The sequence below is a fragment of the Neopsephotus bourkii genome, unplaced genomic scaffold (genome assembly GCF_033783945.1).
Source record: "Neopsephotus bourkii isolate Nb327-2 ecotype Australia unplaced genomic scaffold, CSIRO-AGI_Nbou_v1 NB_1634, whole genome shotgun sequence".
Classification (NCBI taxonomy): domain Eukaryota; kingdom Metazoa; phylum Chordata; class Aves; order Psittaciformes; family Psittacidae; genus Neopsephotus; species Neopsephotus bourkii.
The window spans coordinates 4,339,744-4,351,273 of NW_026902109.1; the positions used below are offsets into that span (position 1 = coordinate 4,339,744).

At 36.4% G+C, this 11,530-nt stretch overlaps 1 long non-coding RNA gene across 1 annotated transcript in view; it reads left to right on the forward strand.

Annotated features, from left to right (window-relative positions):
- LOC133223356 (uncharacterized) overlaps positions 1 to 11,530 on the forward strand; it is a 33,654-nt gene that overhangs the window by 385 nt on the left and 21,739 nt on the right. The window lies entirely within an intron of this gene.

Sequence of the window (11,530 nt, forward strand, 5' to 3'; positions counted from 1 at the left end):
TAGGCCGTCCTTCAGGCTGAAGTAAAGCCGTGCTTGAGCCCCCTAGAGCTGGTTTTATGCATGCAAGCATTTATGCTATTACGGAGAGAGGAGAGTAATAGGATCATCTGAGGTGAAGGGAGTTCACCAGACTCACCAGAGGGATTCATCAAAGCATTCAGGGTGCTTTGAAGCAGTTTGTACCCAGGAATCATTGCAGTAAGTAGTTCTGTAGCACGTAGGCAAAAGTAGTTGGTCTTCCTGCTTTTGATGATGGTACAAAGAGCCTTCCATTCCTTAAGTAGTGTTTTACACGGGTTTGCTTCGAGGTGAACTATGCACACTTGAAAGTAAAGTCAATGAGCCACCGTTTGTAAATGAAAATGGGACTTCGAAGTGTTTCATTTGTTGTCATTAAAAATAGGGTTAGAGAATAAAATCTTAAGGGGCAATAACATGAAACTTTTCAGTGCGCTGCATTATGAACCACCAGGATGCAACTAAAGGAAGCAGGATACCACCAGGAGAAGGTGAATTTCTGCCAGCATTTGGTACTCATCAAAGACAGATCTGCCTTAGCCCTTTAAAATACATTGAAAATTACATGGGGGTTTAGATGTTTTACACTGATAAATGTGTTTAAGTCCAGACATTTTAAACATAACATCTCTTCCTGGCATAACTATGAATAAAGCAGCATCTGTACTATTTAACCTGGAAATAAGATTAGAGGCTGAGAAAGTAACAGGGCCCTCCCACACTATAAATGTAAAAGACAGTGGCAAAATTGTATTAAATGAGAAAATAATTGGCAGTGATAATCAGAATTTTATAAAGTAGCTCTGTTCTTCAGTCATTTGGACCAGGACTTTGTTTATCTGAGGATGCATACTTCATAGTGATAATGTCAAAGAAAGCCTTAGAAGCTCATAGGAGCCACCAGCCTGATTTCCTGCACCTCAAGCAGAACATTACTTCTTGTACTTCTTCCTATCCACAGAGATACTGCTACCATTACTGGCAAATTTGCTGCTGCCATTTATAGTACATTAATGATTCCTTTTGAATTCTTTTGAAGATAAACCATGCTGCTTTAATGAAAAAGAGTTGTTATGGAAATCACAGTGAAAAATGTGAGCACTTGTAGTCTAATTTCTTAAAATAATTCTAGGTACCCTAAGTATCTTTCAGGTACAATTTAATCCAAAATTGATGAAGAGGCAGAAGTCTGAAAGATAGAAGAATTCTACAAGTTAACTTAAAATAATAATGCAAGTTGAGAGAAAGATAAACGGCAAAAACCATAAAGCATATGCTGCTTCCAGCCTTCTTGGTGGTTTCAAGAATTAAGAACATGCTGGAGATATTGTGGAGCGAAATGGTAATTTTTAGAGCTCATAATTGACATCATATGTCTTCTGTCACAATCAGTACATTTAATAAAGATGCATGGAAAAGCACAAAGAATTTTAGTATCAAGGCATGCTGCATAGTGGTAAAATCTCATAGTGCAGGTAATTAATACTTTGGAGCTGTGGTCTTCAGTATTCAGCTCTGCCTTTGCCCAGGAAAGCCACGAGGTTCATCTGCGGCACCTTCCACAGTGGTGTACATGCTCTTTACTAACCAGAGTTTTTCTGGAATGAAAATACATATGTCCCCTTTGAATAGAGGCTTATTTGGTTCTCTTTTAAATACTGTTACTTAAAAAAGTTTAAAACTCATAGCTTTCCAGTTTGCTTTTAAGGATCTATGACCAAAAGAGCTCTCACAAATACACAATACTCTTTGGATCCAACCTACTCATAGAAATAAATACGTAATAGATAAATACACAATAAACACACAGCACCTAGTATTACTGAATCAGTTCTGTAAAAGCAACAGCTAATACACTGAAAAGTATAAACACTGAATTAGCAAGTAGAAGCACGCTATTGGGTATAAGTGGAATACACATTGAGAAGTGGATATAACAGGTCTTCAGTGAGCATGATGGATGTTTAAAAAGCTAGTGTATGGTTTTGCTTTGAGATAGAGAAGTTTCTCCATTAGCTCAAGGGATATGAAATTGTACTGTTTCTGTACACAGTGTAAATTTTGGACCTGCACTGATGTTGGTATGTATCAACATTGGCTACGTTATATTTGTTGTTTGGTGCAGCATCTCACCTTCAACTGAGAAAGAAAAAGAACTAAAATACTGTCATTCATTTTAGAGATAAAACCACATTTGTACGTAGTGAAGCTGACTAATTATTCCAACTTCAGATCCCTAAGATGTTGGAGAAGCAGAAAAATAATCACGTTTGTCACTAAAAAAATATTTGCTATCTTGAGACACCCCTAAGGTGTCTCATAGGAGTAATTGTATCATGAACTTACCACAAAACAGAAGTGTTTGCTGCAGAGGTTTTGAAATCTAAAAGGAATGGTTGGGTATCAGCTGCAGATAATGTTTTTGTTGCCTTCAGGAAGAAGTCCTACCTTACAGCTTTGGGAAAGTAAACGTCCTGTTTTTGCAATAAAGTGTGAAACCAGAAACTGTTACAATGATTATCCTTCTTTTGAAAATGAGAACATGAGTAACGTTGGTCTTCAAGAGATTGTTGGGAACTGTGTGCTTCAGGGACAAGTTCCCCTGTTACCTACAGTAGCACAGATTGCTTCACCATTAGTCTTTAATAAATCACTATACATTATTGACACTATGCATAGAGTTCAAAGCCATAATAAATACGTTATGGCTGAACACCTTTTATATAGTGTTCTTTATACAAAAATTAAGCACTTACCAAACATTTGTCACTCTACAGCAGTGACAGAGGTACTGTGGTATTTTCCTGCATCAGGTAGAACAAAACCAGTTTGAGGTCTTAGGTGTGTGCTGTAAGCTTTAATGGTCTTTAGAGGTTTACAGAATTATTTAAAAGGTAGAATGCACTTCTCAATACTCCACAGCTGCATTGCATATGATGCAATTCGGAAATACATCCCAATATGTTTTGCAAAAAGGTTTTTAATTGTCACTTTGATGGCTAAAGGGCATATGTAACAAAGCTGGCTTAGTTCCAAAGGGGTTCTAACAGAACTGAAGCAACTCTCAACATAGTCCAAAGTTGAAGTTAATATTTGAACAAATAAAAACATTTACAGAAGCTGTACAATTTTTAAAAGAATATTTGAAATGAAGTAAAAAAATGTGTAGAAAAATCAGTCTATTAATAGGGTAGTTCCACCCAGGAGTAACAGCTGGACTTGAAAGGAGAGTGATGGAAGGTCTTTCCTTAGAGAACTGCTTTAGTGCAGGCAATGCTAGTGGCAGTGCAGAAGAGGTACATGGTATTAAGTAAGTGCAGCTTTACTGTTACTTAACTGTAGTTCTTGGTTGCAGTTACGGCATAAAGCCTTTCACAGCCTCTGTGGTTACATTAAAAAAAAAAAAAAAAGACTAGAAGGGTTACATAAAAGTCTTCAGCTAAAATTTTTGCAACATAGACTAGATTCAAGAAAGGCATTTCTATAAAAATAAGAAAACTAAACAAGTTTCTGCAAATAACTTGGAGGATATTCTGAGGTAAATAGAAGACTGAACAGATTGTCAGTAATGCCTAGAGGAAATGTAATCTAAATACTGTTTCAGTGACCTGTTAATGGGGCAACTCACCACTAGTGAGGTAACTGCATTTCTGTTTCAGTTCTGAACTCAGATCCTTAGGCAGAGGCCATCAGCATCTGTGTTGTTTGCTGCTATTCTGTCAATCCCACGAAAGCTTGGCTTTTATTCACTTGAACCAATGCTTAGGCACAGTAATTTTATATAAGCAACTACACATAAAAAAAAAAATTCTTCTGAATTGCCCCATTTGATACTTCAAAATTAAAAAAAAAAATTCTTACGATTGAAAAGATATATTAGAAGGAAACCTTTCTAAAAATTGTTCTGGGTGATCATAGTTAATGCTTTAAAGTCAGAGAAACACATTTCTTGCAAAAGGGAGAAATCTTGAAACTACCTTTTAAGGGTAAGGTAATTTCTTAGACAGATCTGGTTTCAGATTTTACAATGTTCAGCTTTACTTAACTATTTAATATTTTACTTCTATCAGAAGTACTTACCGAGTCTTACAGTTCTTTGGGGAGGGCAGGATATGTCTTGATCTAATGTTGGTTGAAGGAGAAATCACAGTTATGAATGTTAGTTTAATGTGGAAACTTCTTTTCAGGCTTAGGGAGACCTGTAATGTTTGGATCATTCTTCATGGTTCATGGCAGAAAAAAGAAGCATGAAGTAATGGGGTTTAAGCATTCCTTTCTTTTACCCAATCTGACTTGTATTTGGGTGCTTTAGGAAAGTCCTCAATACCTTTCGTAAGGCCCCGTTTTTCTGTGTGTATCAGATTTGAATGTGTATACAATAAAGGATTTCTCATCTATCTTCTTGCAGTCTTGGGGTAGCCAAGCTATGTGAAAGGCAGTCAGTGCACTTCTGTAGGCAGGCAGTAAAGAAGACTGATCAGAAAAATCCTGAGCACCTTTTTAATCTTAGCTCTGTTGCTTTAAAAGCAAGAGACTGAGGGATAAGAACCTATTTCCCTTCCAAAACTGCCTGCAATATTTAGCCTCTTCCCGTAGCAGAGCACAGGCCTCTGATCTGAAGGACAGGCAGGCACAATTCCCAGTGCAGAACAGCTGAGTGTAGTCTCATGCTTCATGACTTAGCCTTATTTTTCAGCATTATTTTTCATCTTATTTTTAGCTTTATTGTTCCAGCAGCAATTCAGGATTGCTTCAGGATTAAATAGTGGAGAAGTGTTACCCAGTTATCTTACAAATGAATGGAGTTACACACATGGTATAGTAGGAATTTTAAATAATTTTTGGTTTTGTGTAAAAAGATGTTGACATTTTCAATATATCAACTGCTGAAAGTTTTGTTTAAGTGGTCTGTATCATAAAAGCAAAAGAGTATCTAGGAATAAGCAGACATCTCAGGGAATTGAGGCCCATCTTAGGAACTGTGCTCCAGGCAATGGTTATTGAAATAGCTGAGTTTAAATTTCCACATTTAAAATACTTTTTCCAGTGCATCTTAGATTAAAAACACAGATGGGCATGACTGGTAATTATTTTAGATTTCCTAGGCCATTTCTTAACCAAAACACTACTAATAGAAGCACTATCTTGCTTGTGTTTAAATTACATTTGTATATGATGCTGGTTCTGATGTAGAAAATTCACAGGAAGTCCAATTTTTTGATTAATACCTATTTTGAAGATGTAACCTAATACTGTGTAATAATATTATCAACAGTAATCAGCATTAGCATTATTCAGCAGCAGCCAAACCCTGCCATTCTGTGATCTTTATCAGGTGTTAAAGTACTACAGAAAACTGTAACTGTAGCACTAGCAAAACAATTTATCTTGCAAGTTAAACTACGATTACCAATTAATACCATTTTAATAGGTATTGTAATTTAATAACATGTTAAGAATTTAAAAGCAACCAACTGTACTGTATCAATATTCTATTAACCTGTATAGTTTATACAACAAAATCCAAAATACAAGAAAGCACTGAAACCACCTCCAGGTACTGAGCTCTGTAAGATAAGCTCATGTTTAGCAACCTTTCAGGGTGCCAGGGCAGGTAAATTTTGCATAATTTTGTTCCCACAAGCTATAGATAAAGCTGTGTCTTAAAACTTACACAATCCTGCCATAGCACATGAAGAAATGGAGCTCTGAGTGGAAACACGCTATCCAGTGGGAATGTGGGGGAGGCAATCTGTAGTTGGCTGGCACTGTTTCTCATCCATGTCTCTGTCTTGATCATTATGTTCTTGTCTCTGCTCCCAAGTCTTTGAGCACCATTCAAAATCCACGTTTTCTTAGGCACCTGTGCCGTGGGCTACAGATTCCAGTATCAAACCGTGGAATGCATAGCTCTGGTGAAAGGTTTGATAATGTGGTTTAGAGCAGGGCTGGGCAAGTTGGCAGATGTTACAAAACCCCAGTTATGATTGTCTTCTAAAAGAGCAGTAAATAGGAGGCTAAAGGCCTTCCACATTCAGCTCCCAGGAAGCAGATGTACCAATATCGCATAATGTGGTCTATTTCTAGGGAATTATTGAAGCCTGAGGATAGCCGCATTTTTCTGCCTTCTAGGAGATTCAAGTTATCTGGAAGATCATTCTAGCATCAACATTTGATACTGTACTTAACAGACAAAGAAAAGCAGCGAATATGAATATTCGAAGTCGTGTTCCTCCTTTTTTCAGATCTAAATGAGGAATTCTGTCTAGTATTGTTGTTCTGCACCAAAAGTCACATATTAAAGCCGAGTAGCACTGAAATGTGTTCTGTCTTGAGAAAAATCCCAAAACAAACCTCTGATTTGAAGCAAATAAAACCTGGACTTTTTCCAGTAGCTGGGTTTTAAAAGCCACAGTAAGTGTTTCCCACAACCTTGCTCCACACCAGACAAGGCTGGTAGGAAAGAGACACTGTGTAGTCATGTTCACAAATTGTTTTGTCCTTTTTAGTCAGAAGATGATGAACTCCAAAATTTTTTGACTGCTGCTTCCACTCTACAGCTCTGTTTGGGATAAGTCCTATGTGAAGCAAAGGCAGACTGATGATAGGGGCCAGATTTATACCTCATCCCTTTCCAGTGCAGAAACCCTGCTGATGTGGGTGAACCCACAGTAATCCCATAAGGCTGAGTTAATTCGTAAATGTATTCCTACACGTAATGATGGTTATTAGTCACGAGAACAGAATTTCTGCAGGGAAAATGGCTCATAAAATGAAAATACTTCATCAGCAATTACTTTCTTATTCTCCCTTAACAAGATGATTAACTGCCACTTTTTTACTACCTATATGGAAAATTATATAAACATACAGAATCTAAAGACTAGTGTTTTTAGTTGAATAACTCCTTGCTATTGTCAGAACATCTTTGATGAGGTTCTCAGCACCCTCCAGTATGCTTTAAGACTAGACTATTTGTAGCTTTAGAATCAGTAATTTTCTAATTCCTTGTCTAAAAATTTAATTCAAGCCATGTAGTGGTTTAAAATGGGGCATGTGTGGAGCATTCTATGCTATATTATGAAGCAGGGCATTAACTTTGCTTTAAGTTGTATGGTACAGGCTCTTCTGGCCTAAATTTTAGTCTTCATGTACTTCATCGTGACTTTGTTTTGGTTTGAATTGGAAAACAACTTTCATTTTTTTCTCTAAGCATTTTACAAGAAGAAACGCATGAAGCGTCAGGAAAGAAAAATGAGACGACTAAGTGCAAAATAGAAGTATAAAATTTATTTAAAACCACCCACAAAGTTCTGTGTAATCAGGAATGATACAATTTGTAATAGTCTTTTTAAAAACTCATGACAAGATTTAAAATATATTTTCAATTACAGTATTCATTTAGCCTTATTCAGTTAGGACAATTAAAAAAAAAGAAAGTTTACGATCTAAACAGATGAGACACACAAGAAAAATAGAACAGAACAGACAATTTCCACAACAACAATTTTTACATGTATGTTTCAATACTAGTATCAACATTTCAATGCATCTTGCTACATAAACATGAAATCATGTACAACAACTGCTTGCACCAAAAAACATAGCTTAATTAGATCTTTCAAGTAACATGCAGTCACAACTCACAAGTCTTCAAGTACTGCTGGTAAGGGTTCCCTTGTCTGCAAAGAAGATTTTAAGGTTCAGTTTGTGAGCTAGCATAACTCTTCACAGCTCCGCCAGCCTCATGAAGCTGTGCTCAGTTATACTAGGAAAGAATCAGGCCCCAAATGTTTTATTTGAGAAAAGTAATTTTTATACCTTCTCCTGTAAATACTGTGACATAATGAAGTGCTTTTTCTTTCTGATTTTTTTCTCCCTGTACATCATCTTTTGTTTAAAAAAGTTAATTTTATGTTCCAGATCTACATAACAGTAGGTTGGTAACTGGAAATAATCCAAAACCTCAAATTCAAAGTTGAAAATAAGTATCAAATGCATCCCAAAGAAAGAAAGAAAAGAAGAAGGAAAGAAAGAAAATGCTGACTTTGTTTTTTGCTTTGGCATACTGATAAATCTTTTAGTTTTGCAAAGCAGGAAAGCATTCATTAGCCATAGCATTTCAGTACAGTGTGTCCTTACCTATTACTGTTTTTTCTTATGAGCAAATTCTGAACAATATTTATGACCTGGTATGATACTGTCACATTTTGAAGAGCTGTCTCTTCCAAACTGAACAACTAATTGTTGAGTTCTGAAATGTCTGAATGCTTGTATTGGCTAGAACTGGCTTTCTTTTAGTGGTATTGGGATATCACATTTGTTTTTCTTGCGTACAGTTATTTTTTCATTTTGAGGACAAGAGATTCATAAAGTTCATACACTGCCTTTTGAGCTGCATGGATCAGACTGGCATTCACAAAGTCAATACAAAATCTGTTCTAATTTGGCCCTGCAGTATCACTGCAGTTTAGAAATTTAAGAATGAAGCTATGTTTTCCTCAAACTTTTTTTGAAAAATAAGTTTGCATTGCATTGCATTTCATAACTGCAATGTAGCGGGGCTTGATGCTTACAAAAAGCTTCTACTGGCAGCAAGGGAGGCTCTGCATGACTCAAGCATGCAGGGTGGTGCCAACGATTTCACTGTCAAGTAGCACCACAGTTAGGGCAGTCAGAAAACATTGGCGTTTAGCTTTGTGTCTCAAAACTCACTGCCATGTGAAAGCACCACACAATACTGCACACCATGCTGGGTCTTAAATCAGAAAAGAACTGAGTTCAGTAGATTGTCACAACCCCATTTTATACAATCAAGTAAAAGGGATGAAGTTACAATAAATGGAAGCAAGTATTTTAAGAAAATAAAATACCAAAGCTTAGAAATAGTATTATTGACAATTTTGTAAGATTTCTGGTCAGGCCATTACCTGTAGAGGTGTACATGTACCTAGAGGTACAAATCTTTTACCACATTCTCTTGTAGACAGTCTTGGGAGAAGGACAGCCAATAGAAGTGAATACTTGAAACCTGATAAAAACCAAGCCACTTTCTTTTCAACCTGTATTTCTAAAGTAAGAACAATCTGGATGTTATTGGCCACTATGTACACAATAGCGATATTATGAAATTGATTTCAGATGATTGTACAAATCCGTCATTTGGTAATGGTTTTACTTTATTTTTCTGATTGTTTATACCATTATTAGTGTAATGGGATACTTCAAAGGATGTAAGCTAAACTGACATCCATTAAGGCCCCTTTATCCTTTTAATGTGATGCAAATGACAGTAATATAAATGAGACTCAGGGCCTTCATTCTTATTGTAGATGACTTCCAAACCTTAGACCCTTTTCCATTACAATAGTATAATAAAGATACAGATAATACATGTAAAATATTGACCAGGTCACAAAACTTTCTACAACAGTATTAACATGTTCTGTGGCAACAACTGCAATACTGAACATCAAACTAGTAGTTCCCTTGCTCCACTGCAACAGCACTTCTTTGGAATACAGTTCATCTGCTGTAACTGGTAACTCTGTAGATTAAGTGCCGAATCTGTCCTTCTTCTTACATATGTAGTTTTATGAGGTCTACACCTGCATCCTATGACTTCATGAGGAAAGCTGGTAAGGTGTGCAAAGTGTTAAAACCAGCATTGTCAATCAGTCACACCAGCCAGAGCACATCACCTTCACATTAACTTATTTAGCACCCCAGGCTTGCATTCACTACAAGTATGCTGTTGGGAGATTCTAGCACTTAAATATAAATGTGGGTGGAAATACATATATAATGGTCCAGTAGAAGAAAAGAGGAAAATATACTGTCATGGGAAGAGTTAAGGTTACAGCATTGAGAAGTATCTTGTATATTTTAAAACTGAACTTACATGTAGGTGGTTAAATACTGCAGACAATGTTCGGATGATGAACTAGGAACTGGATTGAAAAAAGAATCCTAAAGTCTTCAAGTCTCAGAAGGAGGAAAACAAGTGATGCTGACACCTCTATAACCTTTAATAAAAGGCAGTGACTACTTAGTTATTTTCTGCTCATGCTCAATCAGTTCTACTTGCTGCTACAGAGAAGGAACATCTTTTTCCACAAACAGCCCTATGTTAGTTAGGGCATTTAACTTAAGCAATACTTGGGTTTCTCACAAAGACTATGACTGGTCAAACCAGAAGATGTAAAGGAACATTCCTGCTTTTGTACTCTGTAGGGTCTCATGTCAAGATTTAAAGAGAGCTGGTAGAGTAACTCCAAAGAAAAAAGGGCGTTCCACAGAGATGCTAGCAACAGAAGCAAAAATCTTGTACTCTGAGAGAGGGTGACTTTTCCTTCTCAGGGGGTGAGCAGGTTTCTGCTCTTGCAAAGTCTCTTAAAAGTTTGGCTATTCGCAGATTTAAGAACAGAGTGTAACGGTTGCATCAAGAAATATGAAAATTAACTGAAAAATTTATTTTGATTTAAAAAAACACTGATTGTGGTAGATAATGAATTATCCCCCTTTCTTGGAATGAAAAAATATCCAACTCCAATATTCTAGGCTTCCTATGAGAGAACATGAAATAAAAAACAACCCCTAGAGTTGTCATATATAGAATAAAAGATGACTGAAAGAAACTTATTTCGGAAGAGACACAGGAGAATAAATCCTTACAATATTCCTGAGATGGAGACTGGCTGATTTACATACAAAGCGGTGACAGTGTGTGTGGGGAATTCACAAGCAGGCCAACAGCTATACTGATAATGCTGAGTACTGAAGCAGATCTGCAGAGGGACAGGAAGAACTCCTGGAACAGTTTACAAGCATTTAAAGCATTCAGCAGTAGGTTATAATGTGATCTAGTGCTGGCTGTGAAAATAGCTAGACATAGCAGCTGATCCATAAACAGACCATGGAGTGAGAAAGGTGGTTGTGCTATTCACTGTAATTTGTAGAGTAGAAAGTAATATCTACTAATCAGCACTAGTCAAATTAAATATTCTTCAGGGAGACAACACAGCATTAGTTAGAATTAAGTTTTTGTAATTTAGTCAAGCATGTAAATGACAGTATTAAAAAGTTTTGCTCTCTCTAAAATAACTGAAAATGTTTTAATAGGGAAGTAATAAGGTAAACACGAAATATCTTTTCAACCATTCTTCAGAAGTGATCTGTATGTTTATTAGTGCTGGGTTAGATACTACTGTTAGAAATCCTTGATCTTTGAGAAAACCTCAAGTATGAAACTGCTTTATGCAATTATAATTTTGCAGCAACACAATGAAGCAGCATATAGACAACCTGTGAAAACTCTCTGACTAAACATCAGGTAATTCCAGGAGATCCTGAAGCCAGTTACTGTACTATTCCACTAAGTAGCCACATCCTCAGGACTTTTGACACTGGCCACTGTTTAGGATTAAAGAACATAAATGTGTCACAGACTAAATAAAAAAGCTTATGAATTTAAAGTCAGATGTGCCAAAAAAAGTGTCAACATAAAGAAGTA